At 48.4% G+C, this 15,929-nt stretch overlaps 1 protein-coding gene and 1 pseudogene across 2 annotated transcripts in view; one reads left to right on the forward strand and one right to left on the reverse strand.

Annotated features, from left to right (window-relative positions):
• Positions 1-15,929, forward strand: part of Pebp4 (phosphatidylethanolamine binding protein 4) — a 218,112-nt gene that overhangs the window by 23,428 nt on the left and 178,755 nt on the right. The gene's annotated exons all lie outside the window — the stretch shown is intronic.
• On the reverse strand, positions 477-5,476 carry LOC102908051 (ribosome biogenesis protein NSA2 homolog pseudogene; annotated as a pseudogene).

Raw genomic sequence — 15,929 nt, forward strand, 5'->3', positions numbered from 1 at the left:
CCTGCTGTACTGTAGGCTGGGGAACCGTCTCCACCACACAGCACACTCTTAATACAGATTTGTTGAATGGGTATGATTCAGTGAAGACTTTTTTTTCGTTTTTCTTTCTTTCTTTCTTTCTTTTTTTTGTAAAGAGGACAGGGTTTTTTTGTTTGTTTCTGTGGGGTTTTTTTGTTGTTGTTTTTGTTTTTTGGTTTTTAGTTTTTGGAGACAGGGTTTCTTTGTGTAGCTCTGTGCCTTTCCTGGAACTCACTTTGTAGCCCAGGCTGGCCTTGAACTCACAGAGATCCACCCGCCTCTGCCTCCCGAGTGTGCTGGGATTAAAGGCGTGCGCCATCACTGCCCAGTTTTTTTCTTTACTGTACACTAATAAGTCTGCCTGGTAGTATTCAGAAAGATCACAGCAAAGGTGTTTTTTTCCCCTAGTGGTCTGTAGTCTTCAGTAATGGTTTGGAGTGACTTGTATGAAATCCCTGTCAACCCAATAAGACCACATTTGTGCACCCATCACTTTCGGGATGGTTGGTAACTTGGGCTTTCCCCCAACTGACTGCACCTCTTTATGTCACGAGGCCCAGCACGCTCACATCCACGTCAGTAACTGTACCTGTGGCGATCACACCCAGAGCTGTGTAAAAGGGGGATGATGGGTTCTTTTTCACACCAAGTACTGGAAGGCAAAGGTAGCTTTCAGCTCAGGATGTATGACATGGACCTTTTTGGACCTCATTAGGACCCACTGGCCTAATGAACTTTCTCATTGAGGTGATTTTCTCATAAAACCATCACCAATAAGGCAGACTTTAGTAATCCTCCTCCTCCACGCCTTCTTCCCTCCTTTTCCTGTGCGAATACCTCTCAATACTTCGGTTTCTCCTTGGGCGCGGACTTTGTGTAGCAGGACTTCCCACCCCCCCACCTCCTCTTTTCGTCTCTGCTTCACCGGTTCGGAAAGTGCTCTTGCTCTGGCCTCTTCCTCTCTGTCCAGCGGGTACTGCTCCCCGTGGAGTCCTCTCCTCCTTGTCCCGTTCCGTGTCTCTCTTTTCATGCTTCTGAATGGTCTTTTACATGTGTGTTTTCTCAACATGGTGCTGTTTATGGTAGAGCTTAGCCTGCAGGCCAATCTTTTTTTTTTTCTTCTTTTTCTCCTTCTTTGAATGTTCATGGGCCTTTTGACTTTCTCTTTTTCTCATGGTAATCCAAGGGACAGGCACAGCATTTACAGTGTAATTCAAAGTGTTCATTGTGTGGCAGGGAGACAGCACTGGAGCAGCCTTCCAAAACTTCCTGGGTGACAAAGTCCTCACAACTCAGTAAAGATTTCAAGAGCTCCTGTATGCAAAGTCTGTTGGTGTCTGCACTGACATGGTCTAGATGATGATCATGGTGGTGATGGTGGTGATTGATGGTGGTGGTGGTGATTGTGGTGGTGGTGGGGTGGTATGTTGGTGTGGTGATGATGATGATGATGGTGGTGGTGGTGGTGGTGGGGTGGTGGAGGTAACAGAGTGACAGGTAATCTCAGCTGTCCAGGTGATTAGTGCAAACTTATAACTTGACAACCAGAGCAAGGCTGAGCCTATGTGGCAGGGGAGTAAAAAAATCAAGGTTTTTCTTTTTTTTCCTTCCTTCTTTTTCTTCCTCCTTCCCTTGCTTCTTCTTCCTCCTCCCTCCCTCTCCCCTTCTCTCTGTTTTCTTTCTCCATGGCTGGAGATTGAACCCAGGACCTTGTCCACGCTAGTTCCCTTCTCTACACCCTTCCCACTGCCTGGCTGAGAGATAAAAAGGAAAGGCCATGTGAAGTGTACCTTGCTTGGTATGTGATCACAGAATGGCTCTTTTCTCCCCAAATCATGAGCGGCATTCCAGGGCCTTCAAGTGAGGGCATCTACAAGGCCAAGATTGGACAGGCAGGAGCAGGTGGATCAGGTCCTGCATGTGCCGGGCAGTGTTCTCTGAGCCAGCTGACCAGGTTCCTGCTTCAGAGCTTTCAGGGAAATGTGTACTCCGCCTACCTGCCTGAACCCAAGGTGGCTTGGAACAGTTGATGTAAACCAAATGCAACACAGAATGACCAGAAAAGCAGCATTTAGGTTACGTCAGTGTGTCAGAGTGGTGGCCTGCCTGAAGAGGGGGATCAGAAGATTGCCAGTCAAGGCAAGGACAGATATAAGTGACAAGATTCAAAAACTTCTGCACTTCAAAAAGTGCCTTGCGGAGATATGAGTCTAACACAAACATTTATTATCTTTACACATAAGCGCTCTTGTGAATCAGTATCAGAGAGATGAATACTCCATAAGAAAAGATGTAAAGGATGCTGCCAGATGATTCTAGGAAAAAAAAAAAGAAGGTTCATTAAAATATGGGAGGTTGAATATATATAAGTTTAAAAAAATGCATTTTTTTTTTTTTGAGACAGGGAATCTTGTAGCCCAGGCTGGCCTCAGACTCAATCTGTAGTTGAAGATGACCTTGAACTTTCAATCTGTTTCCCAGGTGCTGGGATTACAGACACGCCTCACCACACCTGGTTTTTGTGTGGTACTTGGGACTGAATCCAGAGCTTCAAACATGTCAAGCGAGCACCCCACCACCCGAGCTGCATCCTCAGCCCCACACTAAAACATAATTTAAAAATGGTATAGACTTGCTGCAAAACCGGCCAGATGGCAGTTTGTATCCTTATCTTAAAGGGGAGAGTGCATTACAGGCAAAAGTACAAATTGCTGCAACTTCTTGGGAAGGCGATTTGGTAAAGCGTACCCAAATTATTAGCATGTTCATCTGTATGGACAGTAATTTTAGTTCTAGGAATTTATTCTAATCAGATGACTTAATCAGCCACAGATGGACATTTATGTAAAGAATGTTCATTGTAGTGTTATTTAAAATAGGAGGGGGAAAAATGAAAGCCATCTAAACGTTCAATAATAGGCAGGCTAGAGTGAATATACTCTATCCATATGAAAAAAATACCAGCAAGCCATTAAAAAAAATCACATTCTCAAAGAATATTTAAGGCTATTGAAAAGTCTCACAATATATTTTAAGTGAAAGAAAACCAAATGATAAAACAGTAATTTCACTCTAGTCCCAATTTTTTTTATGAGTGCAAATTAAAAAAAAAAACTAGACAAATGGAGAATACATCAAAATGTTGACACTGGATCATTTTGAATGGTGGGATTCAGGATGAATTTTATTTTCCTCTGTACACTTCTCTGTAATTTCCATATGTTCTCCAATGAGCAAGTATTATTTTAATAATAAAGAAAAAATGCTATTTGGGGAGGGGAAAAAAAGTGAATGCTAAGAGAAAAGATTTCGGCTACCCAAATGGTCTGAGTGTTGGTTGCTGTGGAAACCGTAACTTTGAATCGCCCAACTTTTTGTGAATTACTTTCCTGCTCTGCAGGCTTAGAGCAGGCACAGGATTCAGCATTCTCCAGGCTGACACGTGCCTGAGGGTGGGGTAGATGGAAACTGGGGGCCCTGGTTTCATTCTGGTTTCCTTTCTTCTCCCAAATGGGGAGGGCCCTTGCTCCCACAGTAGACGCCGGGGTGAGAGCTGCCTCAAGGGACCGATCCTGCTCCTCTGATCTGGATTCTTCTAAGCCTCTGAGGAGCATTTGATGGTTCTTGTACCACTCCTAGCCTGGCACCCAAAGATGGGCTTCCGGTCACCACAGGGGGTAGGTGACAAGTGATGCTATTTGCACAATGGCACAATGAACACCAAAGGGTGTGGGCCACAAAGCAACCATTTGCAGAGTTCAGTATGTAAACACAAGTCCTGCTAGCTCAAGCCTGGTCTTGCCCATATGCTTCATCTTGCCTTCCTCCTCTGCCACAGAAGATAGTGCCCACCTTGAAGCAAAGCCCACGGTGGAGGCTGGGTACCAGGCAATCCCGGTTGAGCTGCAAAGGCACTTTCCTCCGACTGTTCTCAGGCCACGGAATGGCTTGCCACTGCCATTTGCAGATCCTGTTGGGAGCTCTTGGGTGTGGAGAATGGATTGAGGCAGCCACAAGTTGGAATTTTAAAAAGCAATGTGTCCTTTGAGCAGGAGCCCGGGCTGGGGGCTTTGCAGGCTGTCGCTTTGTCCCAGGGACCAGATGGAACTTGTTTTTCTGTGCACTCCATGGTTTAACCCTTCATTACACTCCCTCCTCAACAGACCCGTGCAGGAACTGCTGCCTCTGGGGTGAGGAGTTGGGGATGAAAGAGAACTCATGCATTTAAGGCTCCGAGATACTGCTTGGGAATGCCTCGCCTTTTATCTGCCGTCTGTGCCTGGTTATTTTGTTTTATTTAGCACGCACAGACATGTGCCAGACAGGGCTCCAAGCACACTGGAAATATTAATCCATCTACTTTCAGAGTCATGATTATCCCTGTTTCACAGATGTAGAAACTGAGGTCTAGAGAAGTTAAGCAACTTGCCCAAGGCCACACAGCTGGCGAGTGAGGAAACCCAGCTTTGGATCAGAACACTGGCTGTTTAGTTCTTTCTGCCCCTGACTCAAATTTATGCGTTTAAGCACAGCCTCATCCCCATGTTCTACACAGCAGGTAAATAAATCCTGCTGTTAATGTTTCTGGCACCACAGCTGATTTTTCCCACGTAAAATATTGGGAGCATCAGGCACCCTCCGAGAGACATAAAACCCAAATCCTGAAAGGCCATGGCCCTCTTTTCAATCCCACCAGCCTGTTCATAAAGTGTGTGATGTTATGAGAAAGGCGGAGGGTCCAATGTCTACCTGTACCCTACCCACAGTGTATGCAAACTCAGGCTTGCCCCCCCCCCCCCCCCCCCCGGTCTCAGCAACCGACACAGTCATCATTTAGTCTCCCACCAAGTCCCACTATTATTCCCACTTTCCATACGGAGAACCAGGGTGTGCCTTGCCCTGAATCACTACTATTAAGCTTCAGGGCTGGCCTCCAAAGTCCAGCGACGTGTCTCTAGAGCAGTGGTTCTCAACCTGTGGGTCTTGACCCCTTTGGGGGGTTGAAGGACCCTGTCACAGAGGTCACATATTATGAAGTAGTAACGAAAATAATTTTATGGTTGGTCACCACAACAGGGGAACAGCCAGTCTATCCGCCTCAGGAGACAACCAAAGGAGAGGCGGGAACCTGGTGTCGTCTGCTCTCAAGAGACACATTTGAATTCTAGTCGATACCTTGAGTGACAATGTGGTAAGACCACAGGTAGGATGGAAGAAGCCGTTCGAAGGTCGTCTTCTGAGTGGCGTCTTGTTCATTTACGGCCCCGAATCTCTTATTTTCATCATCCCTGTCCTTTTTCTAAAATAGTTCACATACGACTTGGTCTTCTTCGGCCGGGTCTAAAGAACTCGATTTGACTTTTGCCGAAGGTGTTTGTGTCAGCCCTGTAAACCGCTGTCACACCGAGGTGTCCTCTCTCACGGCTGATCCTTTCCTTTCTTTGAGCTGCCGGCTCATATTCGGGTAGGGTTCTGTGGGTCTGCTTCTGCTCGGCTAAGGCCACGCCCACCCTTTTGGGAGCACAGGCAGATCCAAGGATGGCGAGTGAGTGCCCGAGGGGCAGTTCAAGACCAAATCCCCGGGTCTAGGATTGGACCCCTCTGCGTGGGGCCCTGATCCCTAGTCATTGATTATGTAAATGATTATGCAAATGATGAACAATGGCTACTTAGCTCCAGGTCATCTAGTTTCATATTGTTCTCTTCTCTCCCCCCCCCCCCTTCATTGTTCTCAACCTGAAGAAAAGTCACCCATTGCTATGGTCTGATGGGGTGTGGCCCCTGAAGATTTGAGGCTGGAGGTTTGATGCCCTGTGTAGTTGAAGCATGGTGACTGGAACTGTTTGGAAGTGTGTGACCTGTTGGGAGGTGGCTAGGTCCTTGGGGGAATCCCTTTTGGAAGGGACGAAGGTTCTTATCAAGTGAGTTCTTACTGAAGTGAGTTGTTATTTATCCAAGAGCAGGTCCGGCCCCTGCTCTTTCTCTGACTTCCTGTCTCACCACAGTTTCACTTTTCTCCATGTCTCCTCTCCTCTGTTGTGTTGTGATCCACCATGGGAACCCCCATCGGGGGCACAGACGTGAAGCCACCCGGTCTTGGACTTTCGGCCTCTAGCACTGTGGGCCAAAGAAACCCCTTTTCTGAAATAGTCCTCGTCTTACCATTTCTATAACGATGAATAGGGCGGGGAACCTGCCGGGTGCCAATCTAGCCCTAGGCCCGGAGCAGGGTTAGTTACGAGGCTGGCTGACGCTCCTCCCACCTCCTTAGAAAGGCCTGTGCTCTAGGAGGGCGTTGGTTGCCTTCCTCTTTAATGTAGGGGCTTGAGGAGGAACAAGTCCTCTCCTGGTCCAGCCTGTCTTTATGTAGCCAGTGTCACTTTTAACACCTTCTCTCTGCTGTCTACGATGTCCTACATGACTGAGGCCGCCACCAGAGTTCTAACGACCTGTCCTCAATGCGTGATGGCTGGGGGGTATTTTAGCCTTATTTCTGTTGCTATAACAGAACACCAGAGTCTAACGAGATTGCATACAGCAGAGTCCCAGCCTCGCTCAATATCACAGAAATGATAAAGCAGGGGCTGCTTTGCACAGGATCATCTGGCTTTCTATCTCTTACACGTTTGCCTCCCTTTTATGGATTCTCCATCTCCACTAACCACGTTCCTAACTCTTGATTGCTGGGATGCGGAGGTCAAGCATAGGACCCCATCACTAGGACGGCGTCTCAGAAAGGGGAAAGAAGATCTGAGGCCTTGGGAGAGGTCCAGCTACCCCTCTCAGGGTGGAGATTTGTTTTCCTGGAGCCTGGCCTGTCTGGCAAATATAGATTGTAACCCACACTTATGAGGAGCGTGGGAGCCTTCTCAGACCGCGCCGTGGTATCCCGGGGATCAAGGAAACTTGTGAGGTTCCTTGCTTTTCCCTGAAACCACCCAAGATTGCTAAAATTATTTTAAAATTTATTTCTCTCCTGTCATCTGTCACTTCTTGCTGCTGTCAAAAGATGATTAGTGTCCTTATGGTCCCTCTAATTCTTGACAGGATGGGAAACCTAATAGCAGAGAATGTCAGAATTATGTCTAAACTAAGAGTAAACAGGCCCAGAATGCGGATGTGAGTCTAGGGCCCGCATTTTAGCCTACAAGTCCCGAACAGGAAAGATGCATTTGCCTGATCTTGCCTTGTCGGGGAGGACCGAGAAGGCCACATGGCGAGCAATCTCAGCTCAGTCCTTGCACACAAAGCCAGGCAAGACTGAGTTCAGCCCCCGGTTCTGCATTTAGCTAGCAAACAACGCACCTCTCTGTGTCTTTTGGCCTCATCTGTCAAGGTGGCCGAAGAGGTAGCTCAGCGGGTAAAGTGGCAGAAAAACCCGAGTGCGGCCCCTAGAACCTATGTGGTGGTGGTGGTGGTTGGGGGGAAGCTGAGCAGAGTGGCCCGTGCTTGTGACCCCAGCCCCGGGTGGAGGCAGGCGAATCCCGGAGGCTCACTGGCCGGCCAGCCTAGCCTACTTGGTAGGGTCCACGTCAATGAGATATCCTGTCTCAAAACAAAAGCCAAAGTTGGCATCTGTGCAATGACAACCTGTGTCTTCCTCTGGCCCCTGTGTGCATGCTCAGACACACCCACCTGCAGGGAATACACTCAGGGGCCTGGAGTCTCTTCCACCGCGGGCGTTCCACTAAATGCCATCTTGTACTCCCCCAGGGCTTCTGATACTCAGCGATGCTTAGTGCCATGGGTGGCCTCCCTCCGGGGCTGTGTTCTCCTCCCGTCTTCCACCGAGAAGGCTCGTTCCTTTCAGCCCCTTTACCCTTATCGCTGGCTTTGCACCAGCCCGTCACGGTCGGGTGGCATAGCTTACCGTCTTCTGTTCTCCCAACCAAGTACTAACCAGGCCCGACCCTGCTTAGCTTCTGAGATCAGTACGAGATCGGGCGCGTTCAGGGTGGTATGGCCGTAGACCGTCTTCTGTTCCCAAGCCAAAGCCTGCAGAAGCACAGGCTCTTGTCAGAGGGCACTCTGGCGGGTGGCCATAGACCCCCCACTACCAGCCTGGTCTCCCGATTTTTCTAGAAACTTCTCTGAGCCACGCTTCTGTTATCCTCTACGTGATGGCCACGGGTGAAGTTGACCATCCAGGATCTTGACTCCTTGTGTCGGGCTCAGTACGGTGGCACATGCCTTTAGTCCCAGCACTGGAGAGGCGGAGAGAAGTGGGTCTCTGTGAGTTCAAGACCAGCTTGCTCTATGTAGAGAGTTGCAGGCTGGCCAGAGTTACACAGTGAGACCCTGTCTCAAAGGCAAATATATATATACACATTCCTAACCACCACTGATGTGCAATTCTATGATTTTCTTCAACTCAAAAAAAATTATATTATACCTATTTATTTGGGGGATGGACATGTACCACAGGGTTCTTATGGAGGTCAGAGGACAACTTGGGGGAGTCAGTTCTCTCCTTCTACTTTGTGGGTTTCAGGGGTCTAACTCAGGTCACCAGGCCTGGCAGCAAGCCCCTTTACCGCCACCCCCCTCCCCAGCCATCTCACCAGCCCATCACCAACATTTTAAGTTCTTTCTAACTTCACCCAGTAAATGAGGTGCCCGACACCTTTTAGCCATCCAGCCCCGCCCGCCGTGACCAGGCAAACCGCAGCTTGGAATCAAAGCTGCGTTTGAGGGGACAAAAGGTGCCACCCAAGACGCACAGCTCAGCAGCGACCGACAGTATGGACACACGAAGTGAGCCCCCGGGGCTGGGAGCCCAGCATCAGCAATGAAAGACAGACCCGCCCAAGAGTTTCCCTGGTTACCAAGTGGACGCTTTACCCCGCAACCCCTGAAGAAAGTTCCTGGTCAAGCTTGGAATTTTCAGGATTAATTATTTTGAAAGCCCAGCTACCTTAGGTGAGCAAGCTAGATCTCCCAGGGACAGGAAGGCCTCAGACGGTGAGCATACACACCCCTTAACCTTCCACGGCTACCCAGAGAGGAGATGGGAAATAACTAGAGACTCTTGGAGCAGGGCAAGAGTGGCGAGGCCGAGCCCCCCCCCCCCATCAGCCTTTGCACCCAGCTCTACCTGTAGGCTTGTTTGAGCAGGTCCACGGTCAGAGCACAGGGCATGATTGGACATGACGACACGTCAGATACTACCCAAGGTTTGCGCGCGTGCGTGCGCCCGTGCGCATGCTCTGCTCTGTCAATCTCCACTTGATTCCTTTGAGACAGTGTCTCATTGAACTTGGACCAAGGTTGGCTGGACAACAAGGTCTGGTGATCCTCTTGTCTCCACTCCCCACAGCGCTGGGGTTATAGTTGCACACGTGGCTGTGCGTGGCTTTTGTGGGGGTGGTAGGTAGCTGGTTTGTTCCTCATTCTCGTACAGGAAGCTTTCTCACCCACTGAACCATCTCTCTAGCCCCACTAAGTCCTTTGCACAGCCATCATTTACTCTCCAGTCAAGTCCTGCTATCATCCCCACTTTCCATGTGGAGAACCAGGATGCGGCTTGCCCTGAGCCACGGCTGCTAAGCTTCAGGGCTGGCCTCCAGAGTCCAGCGATGTTCTCTAGAGCGGCGGTTCTCAACCTGCCGGTCACAACCCCTCTGGTTGTGGTTGAATGACCCTTTTCACAAGGGTCACATATCAGATATTTACATTATGATTAATAATGGCAACAAAATTATGGTTATGAAGTAGCAATGAAAATCATGTTGTAATTGGGGGTCACTACAACATGAGGAACTATATTAAAAGGTTGCCGCATTGCAAAGATTGAGAACCACGGCTCTAGAGGCTCTGTGTTGGCCACCACTATGCTCTACTGCCTATCGAGGTCAATGGTTTTAGTTAACCATGACCCACTTGTACGAACCATTCATAGAGGGGACCAGCAAGGGAGGCTGGGTCTCAGTTTCCTGTCTGGTCTGTTTTTCTCGATGAGGCCGGTCCCTTGCTTTCTTCCTCAAAAATCTCCTTTCCAGACAGCGAGGAGACACTGTAGACCTGACCTGCCCTTTGTCCTGTAGCCTAGGGTGGCCTTAAGATTTTTTTTAAAAAAGATTATCTTTTATTTATTCTTTGACAAGTACATGCATATATGAGATGTATCTTGATCATACATACCCACCCTCAACTCCCCCCCTCCCACACTCCCAGACACCCACTATTCCCCCCTCCCCCTTCATGGCCTTTATTTTATTTTATAACCCGCTGAATCTAGTTAATGCTTCCCGCTGGAATGCTGACTAATAATGTCGGCTGGCTTAACCTTACACAGCTCTTCCACGGGTACCCATAGCTGCAGCGAGTTCATGAGGATGATGGCGGTGCCGGACTATGGCCATGTCATACTCAGCAGACAGCATTTCTTTTCATTGAGAAAGATGTTAAAAAATTGAAACTGTGTGTACATGTGTGTCTGTGTGTGGGATGTGGACACGCATGCAGGTGTCCGAGGAGGCCAGGAACAGGTGTTGTTGGGTTCCCTGGAACTGCAGTTTGGGGCAGTTGGGAGCTGCCTGGCATGGTTGCTAGGAAATGAACGGCTCTGCAAGAGCAGGACATGCATGCTCTCAACCCCCGAGCTGACCGTCTCTCCAGCTCCAAGAGGACAAGTTCCACAGCACTCTTCCCTGTTTTCTGGCTCTTACACTTTGTCTGCTTCCTCTTTATCTGTTTTCCCTAAGCCTTGTAGGGGATGATATATACACATGTGTGCATGCGTGAGTGCGTGCATGCATGCATGCGTATGTGCTCACATGGGGGATGTCTCTGTAAAACCACAGCCAGCCGAGGAATAATCCACCAGAGGCAAGAAGGCAAGTTTGGTTCAACAAGACTCTGGTGTTGGTTCAAACTTCAAAAGTCTGACCTCGAGGAGTTTATTTTAGGCATATTTAAACACAGCATAATTTGGGGGAAAAAAAGTTCCCTGATGATAATCAACTCAATCCCATATACCAATGATTAAGACATGACAACATCAAAACTCTGTAAAGTACAAGTGACATCTTCCATAGAGACAGGTTCTATAGATTAACTGAGGGCGCAGACTCAAGATAAGGGTCTGGGGGAAGGCAGTATAGATTGATGGTCCGGAGGAAGGACCTGGTGTGGCTTGGTCTCATAGAGAGCACAAAGGTCACCAGGATATTAAACACATCTGCCCCCAGACTTGTGAGCAGAAAACAGGTTATAGATGACTTCCTTTGAAGAGGCAACCCTGTGCGTTTGACATTCCTGGTTCTCCTAGTGCTTATCTGTGAGAGCACGACACGCCTCCTACAGGGACACATGTCCCATTTAGGGCTAAGCACTGGGCAGTCACCTATCCTCAGCACTTCCACTAGCTATCAGTTTTTGCATTGCTGCTCCCTGCAGAGAGAGGCTGCTCTGGTCAAGACTAAGCTATGGATATAAACATAGAAATTTAAAAGGCAGTTTGGCAACATATCCATTCATCAAAACAACAGCAGAAAGCCCCCCTTCCCCCCACCCCAAGGGCCTGTGACCTCCCAAACCCTGGGCTTTTGATCAGGTGTGTAATACCAGTATGAATTAATTCTCTTCTAGGGAGCAGAACTCAGATCAAGTCACAAAGTGGTTGGTTACCCTGTAACCTCCATGCCATTATTACACCAGTGTTTGCTTGGCAGTGCCGTGGCATTTAGGGTCCAGTGGTCCAGCACTGGGGAAGACCACTGATGTCTTTTCTCCCCTGGCAGCCTAGATAGTGCCTTCTGGTACTGTGAAGAATGGCCAGAAGGGAGGAAGTTTCCGGTTAGTTCTAGCTTGATTTCCCTATGGGCTATCATCAAAGCGTGCTGTTTCTTCAGCAGCGGGGGTCTTACCAATATATGGTAGGTAATCAAGAGCAGTGGCGGGAGCTAGAAAGATGGTTCAGTGGTTGAAAGCTCTTGCTACTCTTCTAGGACCAAGTTCATTTCCTAGCACCCACACCAGGCAGCTCACAGCCACCTATAACACTCCAGCTCCGGGGGATTTGATGTCCTCTTTTGGCCTCCATTGGCACCCACACATGTGTGGTATGCATACACAGAGACATACATGCATACACATAATTCTTCATTTAAAAAATAACAGTGACAATAGTCTGTGTTGTTTGGGATGAAAGGCTCTGGGGCCTTCCTGCTCAGTGAATTGGAGAGAGGTATCTTAGGCTTGGCATTGAGATTTTCATTTAATAATCTGTGTCTTCTAGGGCAAACACTGTTCTCCCATTCAGGGTTCCAGAGTTCAAACTGCTCTTTTAAATATATATGCTTACAAAGTCAGTTTTTTTTCACACATTTTTCGCTCCTATCACCCCACTTTCACTTAAACCATTAAACCCCACTATCCACCCCTTCACTGGCACATTGCATGTGTCCTTCTGTCCCCTCACCCTTTATGGCCTTGAATGCTCCATCTTCTTGTCTTAGCCCCTGTAGTCCTCAGACTCCAGGTGTGGACCAGTGTGTCTGAAGGGTCTAGGTTTCAACCAGGGGTTTCCTCTACAAGGGAGGGGTAGCTCAGATACCCCAGAATTCCTGAGCCAGGCTTACTGACTGCAGATGAAAAAGAAAGCAGGGAAGGAGGAACTACTGTCCACCCAACAGTCCGTCCATCTGGGACGAGACCGAGAAGAGCACCGCCCCCCCCCCCCCCCCCGCCCCAGCAGAAGCAGCTGTGTCTATCTTCGGCACAGGCAGGACTAGAGCCCAGAGCACTGCGGTTGAAAGGCTGCACAGGAGATTGAACTGTTGGTGACTGGGAAGATCGTCACCATCTTCTGAGATGGAGTGGGAAAACCTTTCGCTTTGCCATAAGAAAGCTCTGTGGATCCGAGGCTCAAATAGTAAACATATGTCCTCATGGTTCTGGAGTCTCAAGCTCCAAATCAAGGTGCTGGCAGATTCTTCGTCTTGTCAAGGCTGCTTTCTTGTTCTCACTTTGCGTTAGAACTCACTCCGTGCTTACGTGGTGGTGGGGAAAGGGATGAGCTCTGCTCCCTATGCTCATCAGGGCACTAATATCATCAAGAGGGGCCCACCCCCATGACCTAAGCACCTCCCAAAGGCCTCATCTCCAAATACCATCACACGGGGGATGGGAACTGTGAATTCGGGGAACAGCATTCAGTCTACCACATAAGGGAATGATTAAAAAGGGCAGTGGCTTCGAAAGACAGGCCTGGGAACTCCAGAGTTCTGCTCTGGGCCTGGTGAATTTGGGGTGCTATCAGACGCCAGGCGGTTGGAGAAGATTGTTTTTAAATGTAAGAGTTTGATGTTCAAAAGAGTCATATGGGCTGGAGACAGACACAGATCTGAAACTCCGCGAGAGCAGTTTCTCAGCAGTGGAGCAGGAGTCCTGCTACTCATCTTGCAGGATTGTTCCAAGTTTTGAATAAGAATACAAACCATTTGATGGTGTATGCATGCATACTAAGAGTGGAGGGCTAACTATTGAGAGTCGAAAGGCGCTGACAAGCATTGGGGAAATCACGAAACCATCTTCTCCACGGCCTCCACAGGCCATGTCCTTCCCACAGCCCTTTCCCTATGGATACAAGAACATCCCTGTCTCCACCCCACCCCACCACAGATGTCCTCATATGACTCAACACGCTATATCACATCACAGGGTAGTGACTGATGGCAGCTTAAAGTATTCTCCATCCCAAGGGACTTTGCATAATAAGAGGCTAAGTAGTCTTAGTTTAAGGAAGAACAGGAGAAGGAAGAAAGAGAGGAGAGGGGAGAGTGGGAGGAGGAGAAGGAAGAGGAGGAGGAAGAGAAAGAGGAAGAGGAGGAGGAGGAAAGATGTATTTTCTCAATTAGCAGAAAAAATAGATTTTTGCTCAATTTTAAGTGTTTTTTCCATACTCTTCTTAAATCGTTCTCACAGTGGCAAGATTAAGACTTAGTCTATGCTGGGCGTGGTGGTACACACCTTTAATCCCAGTGCTTGGAAGGCAGAGGCTTGGAAGGCAGAGACAGGCATATCTCTATGAGTTCCAGGCCAGCCTGGTCTACATATTGCATTCCAAGGACAGCCGGAGCTACACAGTGAGACCTCCATCTCCAAAACACCAACCAACCAAACAATGAAACAAACAAAAGATACATTGTATATTCGGGTATTTGAGTCACACCCATGTGTATACACATACACAGAGGTAGAAAAACAATACGCAGATAAACAGTTGCCCTTCACATCTATAGGGTCTCCATCCTTAAATTCAACTAGTTATAGATGAAAAAAGTATTTTTAACTAAAAGATTTATTTCGTGTGTATGAGCGTTTTGCCTGAGTGTTTATGTGTACCACGTGCATGTGTGTTACCTGGGGTGGGCAGAAGAGGGCATCAGATCCCCTGCAACTGGAGATACAGCTAGTGAGTGCCCATGGGGGTGCTGGGACCCCAGCAAGTCCTCTTTACTACCACCGCGCCATCTCTTCAGACCCTGAGAAATAGTCTTTTTTTTTTTTCTTGTCATTTTGTTGTTGTTGTTGTGTTGTTGATTCTTTGGGAATTTTCACATCACGCACCCTAATCCCACTCATCTCTTAGCTCTTCCATATCTACCTACCTGCCTGTAACCGCCCCCCCCCCCCCCCCCCCCGCGAAGCTTTCCCCAAAGAAAACAAACAACAACAACAAAAAAAAAAACAATAACAAAAACAAAAAACATCTCGCCAACCCCTCTGAGTGACAGGGCCTGCTCCTCTATCGATTGAAGCCCTCTCTTGTCCCGCTCACAGCCGCCATGTCTCCAGCTCCTCCCTACTTAGAGCATCTGCTCCTCCATCTTCCCGCCGCTCCATCACATATTTGTTCGACACAGTGGCACTGGAAGCTGCCATGTGTCACGCAGTAGACCCTTTTGCCCAAACAGCTTTCCTTGCAAATGTTCGTTGCAATGAGGCCTTGGTCTGGTTCAAGGCCTCTGGCTTTTGCTACGCCATCAGTACTGGACCCTCACTGGAACTCCTCTCGGACATCCTGCTGCTGCCCTGAGTCTTGGAGATCCTGTGACTCTGACCCCACAGTACAGGTCCCTACATGAGCTCCAGTGGTTCATATGTGGGGGTAGCTGTTGGGGTGGGCCAATTCAAGGCCCTGGATCTAGCCCTGCATGGTAGCTGAGTTGATTAGCCCAGGTCTCTACCAGGCCTCCAAAGAGGGGTGGGACCAGCTCCCCTGAGCCCTTTCCGAGGTCTATACCATTGTGTTATGGCCAGTGAGGGGCAGCGCCAGCTCTCCCACGTCCGTGTCACTGCTGGTGAAAAATATTCACAGTTGCAGAAATATATAATTGCCTCTGTGTTGAACTTGTACAGACTTTCCCCTTGTGACCAGTCCCTAAGAAATGGGATAGAATGATTACTTTTCCAATATTAGCTCTAGACATGCATTAAAGGGTCTGGGAAGACTGTGTAGTTTTTAAACATCTTTTTATATAAGAGTACATTGTATCGGATATCATTTACATGTAAGAGATGAACATTTTGGAATCTACATGGGTAGTCCTGAAACTATACCATTAGATAATAAGGGACAACAATGTCATCCACTTTATTTATTTGATTAAGAAATAGATCATATCTAAATATATCGCACACATGCATATTCAAATGTGTTATATGTTGTGATTTGAATCTCGAACACTGGTCCCTAGCGGGTGGCACTGTCTGGGGAGGCTGTGGAACCTAGCTGGTGAAAATATGTCACTGGGTTAGGCATGGAGGAACACATTGCCTGGTTCATGGTGGAGAGAGCTTGTGGCAGAGGCTGCTCACACCACAGGAAGCAGAGAGGGAGGCCCTGGCAGCGTGTTCCTCCATGCCTTCCCTCCCACAACCGACAGACACCCCAGACGGACACCCCA

The sequence above is a fragment of the Peromyscus maniculatus genome, chromosome 9 (genome assembly GCF_049852395.1).
Source record: "Peromyscus maniculatus bairdii isolate BWxNUB_F1_BW_parent chromosome 9, HU_Pman_BW_mat_3.1, whole genome shotgun sequence".
Lineage (NCBI taxonomy): Eukaryota > Metazoa > Chordata > Mammalia > Rodentia > Cricetidae > Peromyscus > Peromyscus maniculatus.